This window comes from Podarcis muralis, chromosome 2, assembly GCF_964188315.1.
Source record: "Podarcis muralis chromosome 2, rPodMur119.hap1.1, whole genome shotgun sequence".
Taxonomy (NCBI): Eukaryota; Metazoa; Chordata; class Lepidosauria; order Squamata; family Lacertidae; genus Podarcis; species Podarcis muralis.
The window spans coordinates 77828485-77847965 of NC_135656.1; the positions used below are offsets into that span (position 1 = coordinate 77828485).

Sequence of the window (19481 nt, forward strand, 5' to 3'; positions counted from 1 at the left end):
CGGTCCGATGCGTCCCCTCCGGCGCGGATGCAGCATTGCAAAAATAAAAAAACCCCGACGCAGCCCTACCTGGGGGGCAGCCTCCGCCTCCGCCGCTCCGCCTCCGCTGGGATCCCCGGGCTCCATCCTGCCGCCCGATCTCCGGGGGGCGCAGGCAGGCTGCGCAGGGTCTGCGTGAAAGAGCCCCTGCCCGCCCGGCCGCCGCCGCTGCGCTCATTCCATGGCCGGGAGAAGAGCGCTTCAAACAAAACGCCCGGCCCGCCAGGCCACGCTGGGAAACGTAGTTTGCGCACCCCGCGCGGGCGCGGAGCCCAAGGGCGAGGGGACTACAGATCCCGGCAGCCCCCGCGCCGGGGACGGAGGGGGAGAGGCCGGGTGCAGGGATGGAGGGACGGGTGGGCGAGCGAGTGAGTGAGTGGCAGCCGCCAAGCCTTGGTCGAGAGCCAGGAAGGGCCTCCCCGGAGGAGGAGGAGGAGGAGGAGGGAGGCGCAGAGCGGGAGGGAGGGAGGGAACCCCAGGGGTCATCTAGTGACGGCGCCCCAATCGAAAATTTGACTTAAAAAAAAAAATCTTTCAATTTTTTAATTTTTCCCGCGGCACACCAGGCAACATCTCGCGGCACACTAGTGTGCCGCGGAACAGTGATTGGGAAACACTGATTTAGGTAAGTATGCCTTCCTTCTGATGTTAAGTAGTCCCATTTGAGTGGGGGGGGGGGAAACCACACTTTTTCCACTGTAAAGTTCATTGAAGTCATAGGGTGATATTCCAGGACATTGGTTTTTTAGAAAAGAAATTAGCCCTTTTTATGGCAGTAAGAATTGTGCCCTGGGAAATATCCCATGTTTGTGGAGTGGATTCGTTTTCCCTGCTTTAATCCTTCTTGTGCTGGAGAATAAACTGTATAAAACACCACCCAAATATGCTACCTTAGGCTGTATCTTTCCCCCTCATAATAAAACCACTACTTGTACTGTTATAGCCTAAGGCAACCCATAGTTTGTGGCAGCCTAATACTATTCCACATCATCCAACTTCATTTAGTATTCCTGAACACTCAAATGAGTATGCCATTAAACTCCTCGCCAGCCCCAGATGCTGGTTTGTTCACATGACATTTTATTATGGAATCAGCGGAGATAGTACTTGTTCTTTTTCTATGCAGTCCACACAAGTGCATATTTTTTTGCTCCTGAAAACTGGTTCCATTCAGAAAATAAAAGCTCATTGAGATTGATTCTGCATTCTTCTGCAGTATGTCCATTTGAAAACATGTGTAGGCAGTGCTTTTTCTAGAAAAAGAAGTGCCGGAACTCACCATGAATGCCTACTTCTTTTTCTTAGAATGGCAATGGCACCCACCCGAGAGGTGTTGGAACTCACCTGAGAGGTTCTGGAACCCACCTGAGGTGCCAGACTGAGTTCTGGTGAGTTCCCTCTGAGAATAAGTTCTGGGTGTAGGTGGTGTTCCTAGCAATGGAGGGGTGTAACTGTATCTGCCCAGTTACATATACTTGTACATATACCAAGGTTGCAATCACTACTTCCTTCTTCACCTGGGGCATGGGCATGGAGAAAAAGGCATGGATAACCTAATGAAGGTGTTTCAAATAACCACACCTATCTTTGTGGATGGTGGCATCTAAAACAAATCTAGACTGAAAGCATGTTGAGAGCAAGCATGAATGATTCTGGATTAAGGAAAGGTACATTTTTGGTATAAAAAATAGGTTAGTGTATATACAACTGCATACACACGATACATTTAAATTACATAACTTCCCTCCAAAAAATCCTGGAAACTGTAGTTTAAGTCTCACAGAGCTACAATTCCCAACACCCTTAACAAACTATAATGCAGGATTCTTTGGTGAAAGTCACGTGGTTTCATGTTTAAATTCCCTGTGTTATAGGTCCTGTTCCCAATATCTGTCTACTTTATCCAGCAGATCTTCAAGCTTGGTTAAAAAGCCAGCTACAAAGCACACTGGTGAGTCAAGAAAATAAGTTTGTTAATGAGGAAATAAAATACTAATAGCGGTATGCAGTAAATTGTGCTGTTAGTTTGCATTTTGCTGATAAAATGATCAGTGTCCTAACCTATGATACAATGGTACTAGGGCTGCCAATCTTTTTCTTTTAGGTAACAACATGATGTAGTTCATTGGAAAACTAAATAGATTGCTTTCATGTCAGTGATTTTAGAACTATGGACTGCATTAATCACTACTTGTGGATCAAAACAAAGGTTTGCAGCTTTCCCCTAGCATTAACAGCTTCTGCTGTTGTTCATGATAAATGTGCTGCAGTTTCCTCTGAAAGTAAACACAGCTAAGGTACAGCAATATGTGCTAATATAGTAAGCACAGAATGCAATCATCAGATTTTGATTTACTCCTTAGCAATTATCTGCAGGATTACAAACATTGTCAAAAAATGTCCTTGGGCTGTACCCAACAAAGTAGTTCCATTTAGCACAAGGACCTAAGGCTGCAAAAGGGGACTTCCCCGTCCCTCTCCTCTTCCTACCTTCCCCAATCTGTTCTTGGGGTTACCCCAACCCTCTGGTGCAGATCTGGGGAGGGCAGGAGGGGGGGATGGAGGAGAGGAATGAAAAGTTCTGTTGCATAAATACAACACTCTGTGCTAACAAAACTACTTTGTTGGATACTGCCCCTTATTTCCCAAGCATGAATTCAATTTCATGTTAGCATCTGCCTAAGTAGCTGATATTGTTATTTGTAGATGAGTAGTGGGGATTTTGTTATTACTTGTTCTTTGAAAGCAGTTCACCACCATACCATATAATGATGTTTTTAAAATTCCCCTGTTTCAAACTCCTTTGGGTGGTCCACTGTGAAACAGTGACATATAAGAGACAGTGTGGTATTGTGGTTAGAGGGTTGGACTGGAACATGGGAAACCAGGGTTCAAATTTCCACTCAGATAAGGCATATTAAAACAATAGTTGTCCTGATCCAGATGTACAAGCAGAAAGAGGTAAATGATTACTTTGATTAGTATGACTCATTACGTAAGCATGGAGGTAAGGGGGAGGCAACAGATATCAGTGAGTTCAATTTCCTCTTTTCTGAGCTTCTGTTTGGGGATCGGAATCAGCAAGACTAGCATTTTCTTAGCTAAGAGATGGACAATTCCTGCCTTGCTCTTCTTGTGGTTCTCAGCAATGGTATTGCAGAGTCTTGAGTTCTGATAGCATACTATTCCAAATACTTTTAAGATTATTCCGTCCCAATGATTTTCCATATTTCAAACCATATTTACTTAGAACAGTGACTGGAACTGGCTCTGGTTACTCAGTGATGGGAATATGTTCAGCACATGCTAAGATGGCCTTCTCATAACCTGTGTATTCTTTGTTTCTTAAAGAAATAGGTTGTGAAGCTGAGCCTTGGCACAAATTAAATTCTGCAGCTGGTCAAATGACACTAAAGCATGCCAATGTAAAATTGCAGTTTTAGCACAGAGATCACCCACAATTCGTTAGCTGTAAAAAATGCTATAAATAAAAGAATTTATCTGTAATTTTGGGATCTGCTGTGAATCAAAGTTCTTTGATTTTAAATTTTGCACTGTTGCTATGGTGTTTAGATAATACCACATGGCATATATTAATAACAGATTTCTTGAAAATAACATTTGCAGTTAATTTTCTATGCCTTTTCTCAATTGTTCTATTTCACTGAGTGACGTAATAAGATCCCCCACACCCCTGCTCTAAAAGCGTACAGAGTGTATCTCTACAATATACTTTCAGCGAGCAGCTGCTTTAGAATGTGTTAGAATTGACAACTTTGCCATAGTTTCATTCAAAGTGGTGTTGCCAGCTGGGAGGTATCAAAAACAAAGTTTTTGATAAGTAAGCACCACTGTGGATTTGTGTATCTATTTTCGTGGGTTATGTTCTTTTCTGTGTTTGTGTACCTCTGGTTTGCACGTGCAAGAAAGCTATGTAAGCAGCTATAAAGCTTTGTAAGAAACTGTAGCTTGAGCACAAAGCTATGATTTGTATGTACCATACTCAGGGCTTTTTTTCCAGCCAAAACTCGCTAAAACTCAGTTTCAGCACCTCTCAAGTAAGTGCCATTGCTATGTTAAGAGAATGAGGGAGGTGATCATGGCGAGATCCAGGACCTCTTTTTCTAGAACAATAGCACCACTGACTATACTATATATGCAAAGCTAAAAGTGCTATTGTGTTTAAGCAAGTGGAAAAGGGAGTGTGAGCCTTTTGACAAATGGATAGCTACTAGGAGAAGCATATTTTCCCCCCTTTTTTTAAAAAAGATGTTTCTGGCCAAGTTTGTTTGATGCGTTCCCTGTGTATTTTTTTGTCCAATATAATAATACATTATATGAACCTTGAAACACCCCTTATTACTACCGGTATTTTTATGTAGATTTATTCATCATAATGAAATATCAGTAGTAACTCTTAAGTGTACATATGCCTACTGCAAACATTCATCCCAAGAAAAGTATTCCCTTACCAAATTTTACCTCTTAAAAAGTGACAGTTCCATGTCCTTGTCTCTTTTCTTACTAATTAAGGCAGAAGCCTTATTCTCAGTTAACTTGACATGGACAGGGCTAAAAATCCCAGAGGAGTTTAAGGGACAAACAAGATGAGGTGCCATTCACACAACTAGCAGTTATGGTAAAGACCCCTCCCCCCCAATTTGGTAATTTGTAGGTCTGGGACTCCTAATCCATACTGGGATTGTTGGTGGGGGGTGGGCTCTACCCTTTGCACCCTCACTGTTATCCCACTCTGGTTTGTGGTCCCTGTGCTTGCTATTTGCGTTGGAAGAAAGTCTTCAGATAGTGCAAGGAAGAGCTTTTCTTCCCATGCAAATAGCAAGCACACGGATCCCTGTTTCAGATTGAGACCTCAGATTGTGACAAAGAGTTAAAGCCCCTGCCCCAGCCCCTGCCAGGGTACCAGTGCAGATCTGAAGGCCTGCTATTTACTTTTACAAAGCCATTCACATAATTGTTTTGTATGAATGATATCTGATCTAGTTTGGCCCTAAGTGCGAGACTCTGTGCTAAACACTCTCCGCAGTACTTTTTCATGAAAATTAAATGACCGTCTATCATGTACTTAAAACTGAGCACATTCTTGAGTGCTGTGCTTCAGTAGGATTTGGGAAATCTACAAAAGTATCTTTTGTTTTGTTTTGTTTTGATTTGTTTTTCTAGTACAATCTAATAACTTTTAGGTGGAACAGTTGTGCTTTTAATTTCAAGTGGAAAATATTAACCAATGTTTTTGTAGATATTGCCAGATTCTTCATGGATGAATTTGGCAAGTTAAGCACTCATATGGTGTTCAGTGCTCCGTGATATAGAAGTGTATTGGGCAGAGATTTGTATATATTTATATTCTCTTCATGCTGTAGAATGAAAATTGGCTTTTAACCAAAATGAATATATATTATAAATATTAAACCTTCAGAGAAGTGTTGGTTTTTAAAAAATTGAACTGGCATAGCAGTCGAATTCTGAATTGTTTTTTGGTAGAAGAATCAGCTAGTAAACAATACTGTATATTAGCCTGGATCATAATATTATCAGTTCAAACACAACTTCAAATTGGGAATCGTTGTGTCAGCTGGCATCATTTACCCCAATGCAATGCTTAAGGGTTTGAAAAGCACAAGGAATTACTTTGTGATTCTTTCTCTGGCTTTCCCGTGATTTTGACCTTGAGCAAGGACCAATGATCATTTGGAGAATGGTTGGAATGGCCTCCACATGACACAAGAACATTCTTCTACTGCTATTACTACAATAGAATTTGTTAACACCACAGCATTCTTCTGTATAATGTGCAGTATCTTCATGCCACTACTTTGCTACTCTAGTGCTACGCTGTCAGAAGCTGTTATGGAGGCACTCGGTAAGATATGGGAAAACATTGTACATATTACAGTGTCTGAGATAAGCCGTCAGGTGGAGGTCCACTCAAGTGGTTTCTGGGAGATGTAGTATATAACATGAGTCACAGGGAAGCCATAAAATTAGATACACAAAACTGATCATCTACATTTCCGTATTACTTCATCCATGTTATGACTGTTCAATTATATTTTACTGTCAGAAGCACAAGGAAATAAAAAACCCAGAGCCAGGTAATGTGGCCTCCCCTTTTCAGTTACCATTTTTGTTTTTTCATAGGTTAGGGGCAATGCATCTACAGAAGCCTGGCAAGCTTTTGGTTTTATTTGGTTTTATTTATTGCCCTTTTGTCCTCTCTTCATTCAGAAAACTTGGAGTGACCTATATGGAGTTTCCATGCTGAGTTGTTGCCGTATTATGATTATAAACATTCCATCCAAACTCTGAGAAGGCCAAGAACTGCTTAGCTATAATGGTGCAACAGCATTATCTGCCTTCAGGCCATTATTTTGCTTTATACCTGCCCATTCCCTGTGTACGTTAAAGGTATTGTGCAAATTGAAAAGGTATTACATACCTGTGAATGAAAATCTACAATGTTTTATCAGCCTCACTCAAAGGGGAAAAGTTGAGAACCTGTTAGAACCTGCAAAGTAAAGTTAGATGGGGGCACCTTACTTTGAGAGCCTTATAATTCATAAGAATTAGCTGCCAATGTTTTCCTCTCCTGCATGCTTTTTTTTTATCTGATAAACAGAGAACATAATTTCAGCAATATGTAAAGTCCCTCACAACAATTTGTACAAGTAGACCGATATCTCAATATTTTCTGCAAGCAAAGGTAAATTTCCCAACAGATTCCAATCAATTTTCCATTGGCCTTGGCCAAAGATAGAATCAAAAGTGAAAAATGAGGTGTATTCCTTCTTCAGTGCTACTGTTCTCCACTGTTCTGCTGAAATATCCACCTTCTGTTGCAAAATGGTGTAAGAACCTGCTCCTAAGAACCAGAGCTATCCATTTATGTGAAGGCCCTTAATGCACTTCCTTGAAAGTACATGCACAGTAGTAGAGCACCTGCTTTGCACGCAAAAGGTCCCAGGTTCAAGCTTCCAGCAGTGAACCCCTCTTCAACCAGTGTTTTAGTGTCAGCTTTGGGAGGGAACCACGTGGAGCGGTGAGGGAGGAAGGGGAACCTGCCTAGCCAACCAGATCAGCTGAATCAATCTTGGAGATCAATGGGGTGACATAGTCAGAGCCAGATCACCCTCATATCTTGTAAACAATATTAAACTGGCTGGACCAATAGCTTGACTTTGTACCAGACAGCTTCCTGTATGCCCAGTTGCCTCATCTCACTCCACTTCAGCAGAGCTGCCACCATGGCAATGAATCAGCATGACTGGGGAGTAGCAGGTAAGGAGCCCTTGCCCACCTTCATAGTGATGATAAAGGAAAAGATCAATAAATGGTGTTGCTGTGGGCTTCTCACCAGTGTGTGGTCCCTCAATCCTGCCTGTAATTTTGTGCCCTAAAAACAAATACAGTCATTCAACTGTGGCAGGGAATAAACAGCTTTTGGAGACACCAGAGGAAAGCATCAAAATTATACAGGGAAGGGTCCAGTGTTTTGAAATAATTTTCTTTGTTCTGCCTGCCATTTGTATTACTCTGCTTCCACTATTTTTTGTTCCTTTTCCAACTTCTGATTTTTTTGTTTCTTTGTGCTATCCCCCCATTGAAATAGAATCCTAATGTTGGTGGGAACCTAAAGGGCCATTCATTTACCCACTTGCCAGTTCAGGAAATCCCATTCCTACAACACCCCCTCATCAGTGCAGCCCCTTTCCCCCCTCACTTTATGCCTTGGGGAAAAGAAAGAAAAAGGCACATAGTTGTCACAGCACTATTATTCGTTTCCCAGAAAAAGCACAGCAGTTCTGTGACAGCTGACAGCCTTACTCTCTCCCTTCCAACCACTGGGGAGTGTAGCTGCTGTAGTGCATAGCTATGGCCCCTGTGATTGTGGTTGTCACTTTTGTCTTCGGTGATGAAAGGATGAGGGAGAGGATGAGTCCAGATACTGTGCTGTGTTTTCCTGACCTGGGAAGCACAGCACAGCAAGGGCAGCAGAAGGAGAGCAGACAGGTCCAGCTTGCATCCTAGCTGCTCACCTAAGGGCAATTGCTACTTGCCCCAGGCAAGATACACACTGCATGGCTTCCTTCAAGGAAGGGGACTCAACACATTGCACGATTCTCCAAACTTCTAGATGTGATCTACACTGAACTGAGCAAAGAACACACAGCACATGCACCTCTTTAATCAGCAGGGTTATTGGAGAAGACCCATAAGGAAAATTATTGTGGCTTATGTGGTTATAAGAGTGGATAAAAGGGGAGCCTTTTCATCCAAAGTGCTGTTGGATTCTGAGTTACTTGGAAATGTAGCATTGGCAGGGAAAAGTAGAGGAGCCTGCCAATATTAAGAAGTCCAGCTTGTTAGAAACAGATGCGTTGCCAAAGAAAAGTGTGTGTGTTCATGGCAGTGTGGAAATGACCACCCTTGTTACATACTTAACAAAGCCAGATTAAATAATATACAGTGGTACCTAAGGTTACATACGCTTCAGGTTACATACACTTCAGGTTACAGACTCCGCTAACCCTCAGGTTAAGAACTTTGCTTCAGGATGAGAACAGAAATTGTGCTCCGGCAGCACAGCGGCAGCAGGAGGCTGCATTAGCTAAAGTGGTGCTTCAGGTTAAGAACAGTTTTAGGTTAAGAATGGACCTCCGGAACGAATTAAGTACTTAAACCGAGGTACCACTGTATACAGATACTGCATTTTTAATTCTTGCATTGTACTGACTAGGTCAATACATTTAAAAATATTATAATAGAGACTGCAGCCCTGTTCAGGTGTTCTTCTTCTGAACATGCATATGGGAGGAAGAGGAATCATGACCACTCACAGCCTCTGGCCCCACCATTTAGAGGAAGGGTCTGAAAGGGCCTATGAAGTATAAAGTGCATGTCTGTAGGCTTTGTCTCAGCAATCACAGCCTAACCATGGATCTGTTACTGTGGGGACAGAGCCTATGCATTAACAGTTTGTAGGCATGTAGACCCTTTCACAACTTCTACTAAGCAAATATAGGGGGCAGGGATGGAGCCAGCAGCTGCTGCAAATGGTCACAATCTTGCTCCTGTCTCTATGCATACTCTGAAGAAAGTTTGAACAGGATTGCAATGACCTGACAAAATAGCATTGGAGGAAAATATTTCTGATTCTTCAAGATTGCCAAAGAGATAAGCAGCTTATTCAGTTTAACAGTGACTTGTTCCTACAAGAGTGGTGAGAACTGCAAATGAAAATGGCAGACAAAGTTCTAGCTTCATGCAGAATTCTCTTCCCTGTGTACATGTCCCTCTTGAGGATTTCTCCAACCTATGCATTTCTGTAATTTTTTAGATGCTGTAGTGTAAGATTTCATTTTTGCCTGGAGTCTCTTAATTGCAACTTTCTCAAATTCAGAAGAACCCTGCTTATTGGTTGCATCCCCAAACTCACTGTGAGTAAGGCCTAAGGGCACAGACTTCCTTTGGCAAAGGTGGACCATGGAAGAAGGTGGGACATTCTAAACAAAAAGTACACTTTTGTACTGCTCTCTACAATGTTAATCTCTTGTCGATCCACCATTGTTTGTTTGTTGAATACATATCATTGTTTGCACATACAGTGGTACCTCGGGTTAAGAACTTAATTCGTTCTGGAGGTCCGTTTTTAACCTGAAACTGTTCTTAACCTGAAGCACCATTTTAGCCAATGGAGCCTCCTGCTATTGCCGCTGCGCCGCCGCTGCACGATTTCTGTGCTCATTCTGAAGCAAAGTTCTTAACCCAAGGTACTATTTCTGGGTTAGCGGAGTCTGTAACCTGAAGCGTCTATAACCCAAAGTACCACTGTACCTCAGGAGTGTGTATGTATGTGTGTTGTGGGAAGGCTACTAAACTGGAGTCCCAGGTTTCCTAAGTGGGGGCTTGAGCCAGAACTGAATAGAAAAATATCTCTTAGATACTGAACCCAAACCTAGATGCTGACCCAAGGCTTACACATATGTGAGGGGCAGATGACCCCTGTCCCTTGCTCTAATTGGCTAGGACTTTAGGTCAGGGCTAGACTTGAGTCATCTCATGGTGGGGAAAGCATCAGGTTTGCGATGCAATGGCAACAATAAATGTAGCTGTGTGTCACAGTACTGCACTAGTGCAAAAATGTGAGTTTTCCTGTTTTCCAAGGACATCAGTGGCCACTAGGTGACAATGTTGATCCAGCTTACGAGCCATCCATTGCTAACGGAACATATACTAAACTCGAAGAAAGCACTTTAAGGTCTCCATGTTTAATTATCCATGTTTTGTCTGCTCTGGGGAATTCCAGCTGCTTTTCCCTTCCAGCTTTTCTAAAGGATGTTATTCCTTTCCAATAAATCAGCATTTTATACATGTACAAAATTCACTGCCTGCAAGTACTGATAATTTTTCAACAGCATTTTGAAAGAATTAAGAATTGGGGGGGGGGAATAGAGTTGCAGTTGGAAAGGTCTTTCTTCCATCCCTATGGCACAGTTGAGATCCCTAAGCTTTCTGCTCAAGACAAAATAGATGGGTGATAGTCTGTCATCCCAGCACAGGTAGAGCATGTGCTAAAACTGGGCGAGCTGCTTGTACATCTGGGAGAAGGAGCTGGAGGAAGGTAGTACAGGGCAGGAGGCAGGAGCTGAGCTCTCTGGTCACTTCCACACAGTTAGCACTTTTGTGTGGATCTCTCACCCATTCACGTAGATGCTTCTGTACATCCCTCAAACAATAAAGTGCCGCTTCATAACCCACACCCAAGTATGTGGGTGCATTACAATAAATAGCAATTGCATGACAGTTGAATTTGGATGCTAGGTGTGGGTGTAATCTGCCCTGAGCCATGGGCACTACTAGAATGATGTCCTGGCAGGCTGGTTGGTATAGTGTCAGGTAGCACAAATTGGTTGTCAAATTGCTACAGAGAAGAGATAATTAGGACTGATTTCTGGACGCGTTAATTCACAGAGGAAGGGAAATGCTGCCGACAGAATGATACTCAAGGTTGCTCTGCAGTAATATTTGGAGTGTTTTGCACAATTCTCGCCCATTCTCCGTTTTGCTCCACGTTAAAATAATCACATCTTAATTAGGCTGGCAAATGCTGTGCACAAGTGCAGCTTGGGAAATGGTGGTGAGGCAAGCGGTGGGGCAGCATTAGAGTCCTAGGAACAGATTGCTTTCCCTTCAACATTTGGGCTAAAATTATCCCAGGTTGCCTTTTTGGACAATCTGACAACTCGCTGGTGCGCATCCAGCAGTTAAAAGCTGCCTCTTTCCTTGCTGTGCTATCAGGAGCCTGAGGCTGCCTGCTCAGGCACAAACATATGCTGCTGTTTTTCACTTTTTGATGGTGATTGGGTAGCTTCCGCACTTGTAGGGCTTCGTGCCACATCATCCATGTTTCTTTTATTGCCATTTGGCCGAATTCGTATTTTTACTTGTAATATTTATTAGATTAATAGCTGGTCAGGTCTCTAAACAGAAGGGAGAGCCCCACATAAATTTTAATTGAGCATCAATTGGGAGCTGCTTTTGATCATTTCCACACAAGGCTGAATTTGATTGACTAAAATCTGCTGACTACTGCCCCGAGTAATCTAATCCCACTCTAATTAAACTGTCTTTCTGTTTGTTTGTTTGTTTGTTTGTTTGTTTGTTTTTTGTAGTATTAATTATCCAATATAGTGTAATTTCCTTGTCTATGCAGTGTTCAGGACAGAATATTAGTTGAGAAAATGCTTTTGAAATGTCTTTTTTAAATCACTTAAGTAGGTAACAATCTATGCAGAGTCTACAAGGAATACTAAAATGATCATTCCAGGGATCAGTAAAGCATTGCAGAAAATGTATATTGTCTTAAAAAGGTAAAGGTAAAGGTACCCCTGCCCGTACGGGCCAGTCTTGCCAGACTCTGGGGTTATGCGCCCATCTCACTCCAGAGGCCAGCGCTGTCCAGAGACACTTCCGGGTCATGTGGCCAGCGTGACATCGCTGCTCTGGCGAGCCAGAGCTGCACACGGAAACGCCGTTTACCTTCCCGCTAGTAAGCGGTCCCTATTTATCTACTTGCATCCAGGGGTGCTTTCGAACTGATAGGTTGGCAGGCACTGGGACTGAGCAACGGGAGCGCATCCCACCGCGGGGATTCGAACCGCCGACCTTTCGATCGGCAAGCCCTAGGTGCTGAGGCTTTTACCCACAGCGCCACCCGCGTCCCTTATATTGTCTTAAACTAGTGTCTAATTAGTAACGTGTCGTGTTTTCAATCTTACTCTATCTGTTTTTATTTTCTTTTAAATATAAAGCTAGTGAAGCATGAACTGATCCCTATTACAATTTGTAATACTGTTGCACTCCACCCCAATCTCCAAGCGGTGCAAGATCCCAGGGGTTCCAATGCTTACCCATGGTTTGTGTTTTCTTTTCTGAATAAGACACAGCGGAGACTGTGGATATGTGGTTTATTTACACATATATACAACCTGAGCCTATAATGGAGGGGTTCATAGCATTATCATTCCAAAAGGGTCTTGTTTTTCCCATGCCTACAGTCTTGGATGCCAGCAGAAATCAACCATGGCTCTGACCTTGAAGAAGCTGGCGTGATTTGTTTTTTTAGGCCTTTCTAAATCCATTGATCCAGCCCTACACTTACTAATTTTAGAAAGTACAGTATGGGGAGAACGAGGCACAGTGTGAGGATTCTTGCTCCCTGCAAATGCGTAACAATATTCTCTCTTGTGTGTATTCCCTTCCCCTCACAGAACCTTAGCAGTTCCCCAGTGCACCTTAGAACTTCTCTGTTTTCTAGCTTCTGCCTTTTTGGGGGGAAAAGCTTCCCAGGGAAAAACCGAGTTTGGAAAATGTGTGATTTCATCCCTGCTGCTTTTTATTGAGAAAGTGACACTGCAATACTCTGATGAGAATAGCTAACTTTTCAAATGCCAGTCCCCGGGGCCCAGATTTCGAACAGGGGCACTATTAGAAATGCAAGAGCACATTTCTCAGCCAGAGTAATCATGTCAGAGTTTGACTCCATTAATGCTCCAAAGCTATTCTGTTTGACCGAGAACACTTAGCTTAATTAGACAGTGCAATGCAGGATTGTTGGCAATTTTTAGAAAGTGAGATTTCCCTCCATCAGTTGAGATGAGAGAACTCTAGAGCTGGCGACTAAAACGATTTATTCTTACAAGCTTTTCCTCCGTGGCTGAGTTGCCTGCATTATGATGGTTAATAGGAAAATATGAAGCATTTGTTGTGGTGCTTCATGATGATGAATGTACAATTGCACATATACTAACTTCAGTATGATATTTTAAATGATACGATGTTTTAAATGGTATTTGTGTTCGTCAGATTAATGTAGACTGCTTTGGAAGGCTTGCCTTAAGAATTGTGGGGTGGGGAGGGGAGTATAAATAGCTTTTAAAATAGCATGCCACAAGGATGCAATCTACTAATTGTGCAGCTTTTTCAGGCCAGTCAATAATGATTAAAAAGCATAGATCTATATATTCATACCATTATAAACATTAAGAGAACCAGACTGACTGCTCTGAAGATGTTAGATCTAAATTAGCTGTAGAGGGGCATTTCCCCCAAGTGTGAATTCTACATATTACATTATTTTTTAAAAAAGTGAGACTCCAGACCTCAGCATAACTTACTTCCAGGTAGACATGTCTTGCCATAGGATAGCAACAGAGTAAGTGTCCATTCTACTGCTGATTACAGATCTGCCATTTTCAGATTAGCCACTCAAAATACTTCGATGTTTTAAATAGTATGGTTGGCAGAAATGATGCTTTTTAAATTGTTATTGAACAGAATGAAAAATGTACACAATTAGCAGATGGGAACCTGTTAGCACATGAAAGTGAGTGCATGTGTAATGCCAACAGAGCTGTTTCATGCTATGCAGCCAAATCAGTTCTCAGAGTATGAATCTTTTATTTATTTATTTTTTTGCTACTCATAGCAGCCATGTTGTGCTGGTACCCACATCATTTTTATCAAGACTTGAGTACTGGCATCTGCCATGGCCCCTTGCCAAAATAGAGCACTGGATCTTTATGTAATGTGTTATGTTTTTATACTGTAAACCGCCCTGTGCACTTCAGATGAAGGGTGGTATATAAATTTTAAAAACAAATAAATAAATAATCAAAACTGCACCTTTCATGCAAAGTATAGAGGTATCAGCAAGCCCTGTAGAATCCAAAGCTTTGTGGAAGTAACTAAAAAAAAAAAAACCCTTAGGGAAAAACACTCATGGAGAAGAAACCCAGAATCGCCCAGTGACTACTGAGCATACTCAGTGGATGCTGGATGGTGGAATGGAAAACTGGGTAGTGAAGGATTGGGGTATCCTGAAAGACGGTAGTTGGCTAAGGGGATTATCCAGACCCAAGACCCACTGGGATGTTGGTGAATCTCCAGCTCAGCCAGCTGGTCCACATTCTATGTGGAGATTAAGGACAGGAAAATGGTATCCGCTGCTTTAAGCAAGGTTGCCCATAGCTGTCTACTTTTCAACAGTTCTACCCAAAATAGCTGGTTCTTCAGTAAAAGATTTCAGTGCCTTTGTAATATAAGCAATTCACCTCCTCCCCCTATCAGCACTGCACTTTTGAACAACTTTCTATTACAAAATGTGGCCCATGTAAGCAGTTGTCTAAGAGGAAGGTCTAGTTAAGAAACAAATGCAATCCTTACAATCTTTTGGGAGTCACAGTCAATCTGCTAAAAGATTGAATCAATGACTTTAAAAAAAAACCCTCCAGGAAAACAGAGTTAAAATTGCTCTACCTTTTAAAACAGGGGTCAGCAACCATTTTCAGCTGTGGGCTGGTCCACTGTCCCTCAGACCATGTGGTGGGCTGGACTATTTTTTTGGGGGGGGGGGATGAACAAATTCCTATGCCCCACAGAGATGCATTTTAAATAAAGCACACATTCTACTCATGTAAATACACCAGGCAGGCTCCACAAATAACCTAGAGATGCATTTTAAATGAAAGGACACATTCTACTCATGTAAAAATACTCAAATTCCCGGACCATCTGTGGGCCAGATTGAGAAGGCGATTGGGCCGCATCCAGCCCACAGGCCTTAGATTGCCTACCCCTGTTTTAAAGAATCAAAGAAATATCTTAGCCTGAAACATTTCATTAAAAAAGTATGTATTGAAGTGCAAACCATTCCATATTTGTTGTCACTGAACTGCCCAGTTTGGCTGGTTACCTAATAGAGCAGAAGATTTCTGATAGCAATAAGAGATTTATTTTATGAAAGAAATTCTCAGGTTAAGACTGCTGGAAATGATATGTCTGTGAGGGGAAAATTACAGTTCCCAGGATTCTTTGGGCAAGGCATGTGCTGTAAACGTCTTGGTTATACTTGAAACATATTGTTTATCATATAGTGTGTGCTTGTCCCGCCCCATCCCACCCAACTGAAACATGTGCACCCCTGTAAAGGCTAACTTGATCACCTGGGTAAATAAATATGTTTTAGACTGGTGCCTAAAAACAGACAATAATGGTACCAAGTATGTTTTTCTAGGGTGACCATTCTACGGATGGGGTGTCACCACAGGGACAAAGCCCGTTCTTGTTTAACTAGCCTCCACACTTCCTTTGGATGGGGCACAAGGAGAAGGGCCTCTGATGAAGACTGCAGGCTCTGGGCTAGTGGCAAGAGGTGGCCCTTGAGGTATTGAGTTCTTGAACCACATAAGGCTTTATATTTATAGGTCAAAACCAGCAGTCTGAGCCTGGAAACCAGTCAGTAGCAAGTGCATTTAGGCCAGAATTGGTTGTTATAAGCCTTCTAGTCCCAGTTAGTAATCTAACCTCTGAATTCTGCCCTTGCTGGAGAACTGTCTTCAGAGGCAGCCCAAATATAAAGAAGTGCAACAATTGAAGGTTACCAGAGAATGGGCAACTGAAACAAGTGTGAAGGTTCATGTCGTGTGCATTATTTGAGATTGACAGCTACAGTTAATGGTTTCAGATTGATACAGTACAGTACTATATAGCCAAATTGTGAGTACCTTTTGATTTTCTCTTCAAATCATCTTAGATAGGTTACCTAGGGATTTTTGTATTTGGAAACAACACCTCTAAAACAGACACAATATAGAAACTACTTCATGTAAATGATTTTTTTTCCATGAAAAAGGTGCAAACTTGTGTTTCTAAGAAACCAGAGGCCTTTCTCTTGGGCATTGTCGGCCAGGGGGTGTTAAAGAAGGATAGAACATTTTTTATGTATGCTACAACAGCAGCAAGAATACTCATCGCAAAGTACTGGAAGACACAAGACCTACCCACCTTGGAAGAATGGCAGATGAAGGTGATAGACTACATGGGCCTGGCGGAGATGACGAGCAGAATCCGAAACCAGGGAAGAGAAACAGCGGAAGAAGATTGGAAAAAATTTAAGGACTATCTAAAGAAATATTGTAAAGTTAATGAAAGTTAAAATGACGCTGGATTAGAAAATATGTGGTTATTAGCGGTAATGGATAAGTTAAAGAGAAAAAGTAAGATTAAAATTAAGTTAAAAATAAGGGAAGGATTTGCTGAAAAATTAGTTAGAAATTGGAATACAGAAAGGGGAGGTATGAGGAAGTCGGGAAAGTAAGTTATAAGAAATTAAGGGTTGAATTTATATGTGTTTTTTATATTTTGTTTGTTTGTCATTTTTATTGTATTGTTTTGTTTTGTTTTTGTTATTATAAAAAACTTTTGAAACTTTAATAAAAATTTATATATATATAAAAAAACTTGTGTTTCTACTGTCCTGCCCGCCAAGCTTTAAGTTCTCCTAAGGAGCCCCTTCTTAGTGCCACATTTCTCAGAGTTGCACATTATGTGCAGCCTCTCTTTACTGTGTCTCTACGTGCTGCAGGCTTCCTCCACCAACAATACGGTAAAGGGCCTTCCTCATGGCGGTGTCCCACTTCTGGAGTGCGTCCCCCTCTGAGGTGTGACTGGCGCCATATCCCCTCATTCCAGTGCCATCTTAAAATGTGGTTGTTTTCTCAAGCGTTTTGTTGTTCAGGATGTTGTATGTTGCCCCACCACATGGTTAATTGTACTGATTATGCTGTTTCAGTTATTTTTACTTAGGCTGTGTTCACACCATACATTTAAAGCACATAGCTCCCCCACAAAGCATCATGGAGACTGATGTTTACTCCTCACAGAGCTACAATTCCCAGCACCCCTAACAAAGTACAGTTCCCAGGATTGGTTTGACAACACTTACATCTTGCACCAGGTCTTGGGTGCCAATTAATACAATGTAAAAGATATGGAATGGATTTTGGATGAATCCATTCAAATGTTTAAAATGGCTAAGAATATATCCAGTTAACACACACTATTTGTTAGCATGCAGATGTTATATACTATAGTCATTCTGTTTTTACCATGACATCCATGAGATATTTGATAGGGTTTGATTGATTTTGGAAGATTCTCATTAAGATTGGCTGCTAAGCATTAGCAGCCCAGGCATGTGAACATAATCTGAAGTCTTGTGTGTGAGAGAAAAATCGGCCACTTTTCTTACAGAATACTAATGAGACCTGTTCTATAGCATGCAGCCATTTTAACTGTCTCACCCTTTCACTTGTACTAATAAAACACAGAGAGAAATAGTGTGGTGTTTTCAAATGAACATTCCTTAGCTTGAAGTGTACGTCGAGTTCTTATTAACCTTGGTAAAATGCTTTTCACTCCACAGGTAATCCGAGAAAGAAAAATGCTTTGTTCTTTGTAATTCTTTTGCTTTGCGCTTTCGTTCCTACCCGTGCTTGGGCTTTGGATGAGTGATTTCTGCTGAACTGGAAAAATGTCTGCTCAGATTCTTTATTACGAGGAAAGAAACGGGGAAAGCTAGTCTTTGTTTTAGTTTGTTGATAGCTCTATGGGATTCTAAATAATAGACCTCTGCCCAGGGAGTAGGCATCCCATGGAAGCATTTGAATTTAAGAACTGGGAAAGTGTGGAGCCAATAGCAGAGTTGGTTAGAGCACGGTGCTGATAACACCCAAGTTTACAGGTACTATGCCCATATGGAAAAGTTGCTGGTAGTTGGACTAGATGATCCTCAGGGTCCCTTCCAGTTCTACAATTCTATGAAGATGGTTTATCCAGCAGTTCCCCATATGACATCTGGTGGTGGGACCTGGGAGGTAGATGTAATTCATCTATTGTGAGCAATAAAAGGATGGGAAAGGGGGAAATTCTCCTCCCTGAGAGCTAGTAACTTGAGTTTTCAACCCGTCTGGATTTTTTCTTACTAGGTGGAACATTGTGTGCATGAACCATGCTACCACATTAACTATTATGACTTAGAGGGCTATATTAGGGGTTGTCCTGCAAGAGCACTGTAGTCTGTGAACTGGCCTATTCTGCTCCCCTGATATTCCTTGCAATATAAACTCCCTTCTTCACCTTCCATCTGTCATAACGATGGACATTTAGCTCCTTCTTTAAATAGTTGTCTGTTTTATGTACCATAACAAAGACATTTCTAGCTGTTTTCACAAGTATGTGAGAGATGGGTATCAGAAAAAAAATAAGTTGGCGTAAGAATCAAATTAATGGGTTTCGTTTATAGACTTCAGTGTAGCTAAAGTATATTTGAGATAGGAAAATGTGTTGTGCATGCATGCACATGTGTCTGAGATGGCACAAATTTACATAAAATTTGCATATGGTGATCTATATGTATGGTTGGTGGTTTAGGCCAGTTTTCAGAGCGGAAGGAGGAACTCTAGCTCTTGTCATGGCTAACTCAGCTATTGTGTGCCAGCAGTATTTTCTGGGTCCCATACACCATTATGTAGACTGGGCCCTCAACTTTGTCCACAATCCTATCCGCAACAAGTGGTTTTTTATGGACATATTAAAGCTAAAAAAAGTCTTGTTCAACATCTAACATGCCCCTTTCCCACCCTCATATCCCTACTTCTCCATCGCAACCAACTACTGCATGTGCCTGTGGGCAAAGTAAGGCACGCGTAGTTGGGTCTCATTGGCACTGTGCTTTGCCAGGTGCCCAGCCTCCCTGTAGGCAAAATGTTTAAATTAAGTTTTCTTTTAAAGGGTGGAGTGAGAAGAACACAAGATCTGGGGCCGAACCCAATGGCCCTGGGCCACCCTCCACTAAAGTTCCCATGGAAAGCATTGGCATATGACCGGAGTGAAGGGTCTGTCTGTCAACACTGCAGTAGATTGTGTTGAGTAGCGCTGGTTGGAATTCTACCCCCTGTATTATGCACTAACTGCAATCTTTGGCCCATCTTCAAGGGCAGCTCCATGTACAACACATTGTGTACACTAATTGATAATTCTCTGACATGCAAGCAGTCGCATAAACAGAGGGTTAACAGAGC

The 19481-nt window shown here is 41.9% G+C and overlaps 1 long non-coding RNA gene across 3 annotated transcripts in view; it reads left to right on the plus strand.

Annotated features, from left to right (window-relative positions):
* LOC144327001 (uncharacterized) overlaps positions 1 to 19481 on the plus strand; it is a 28487-nt gene that overhangs the window by 1676 nt on the left and 7330 nt on the right. For all 3 annotated transcript variants that reach the window (XR_013391961.1, XR_013391962.1, XR_013391963.1), the window contains one exon: positions 1914 to 1990. This is a non-coding gene — a long non-coding RNA (uncharacterized LOC144327001). The remainder of the gene's footprint in view (positions 1 to 1913; positions 1991 to 19481) is intronic.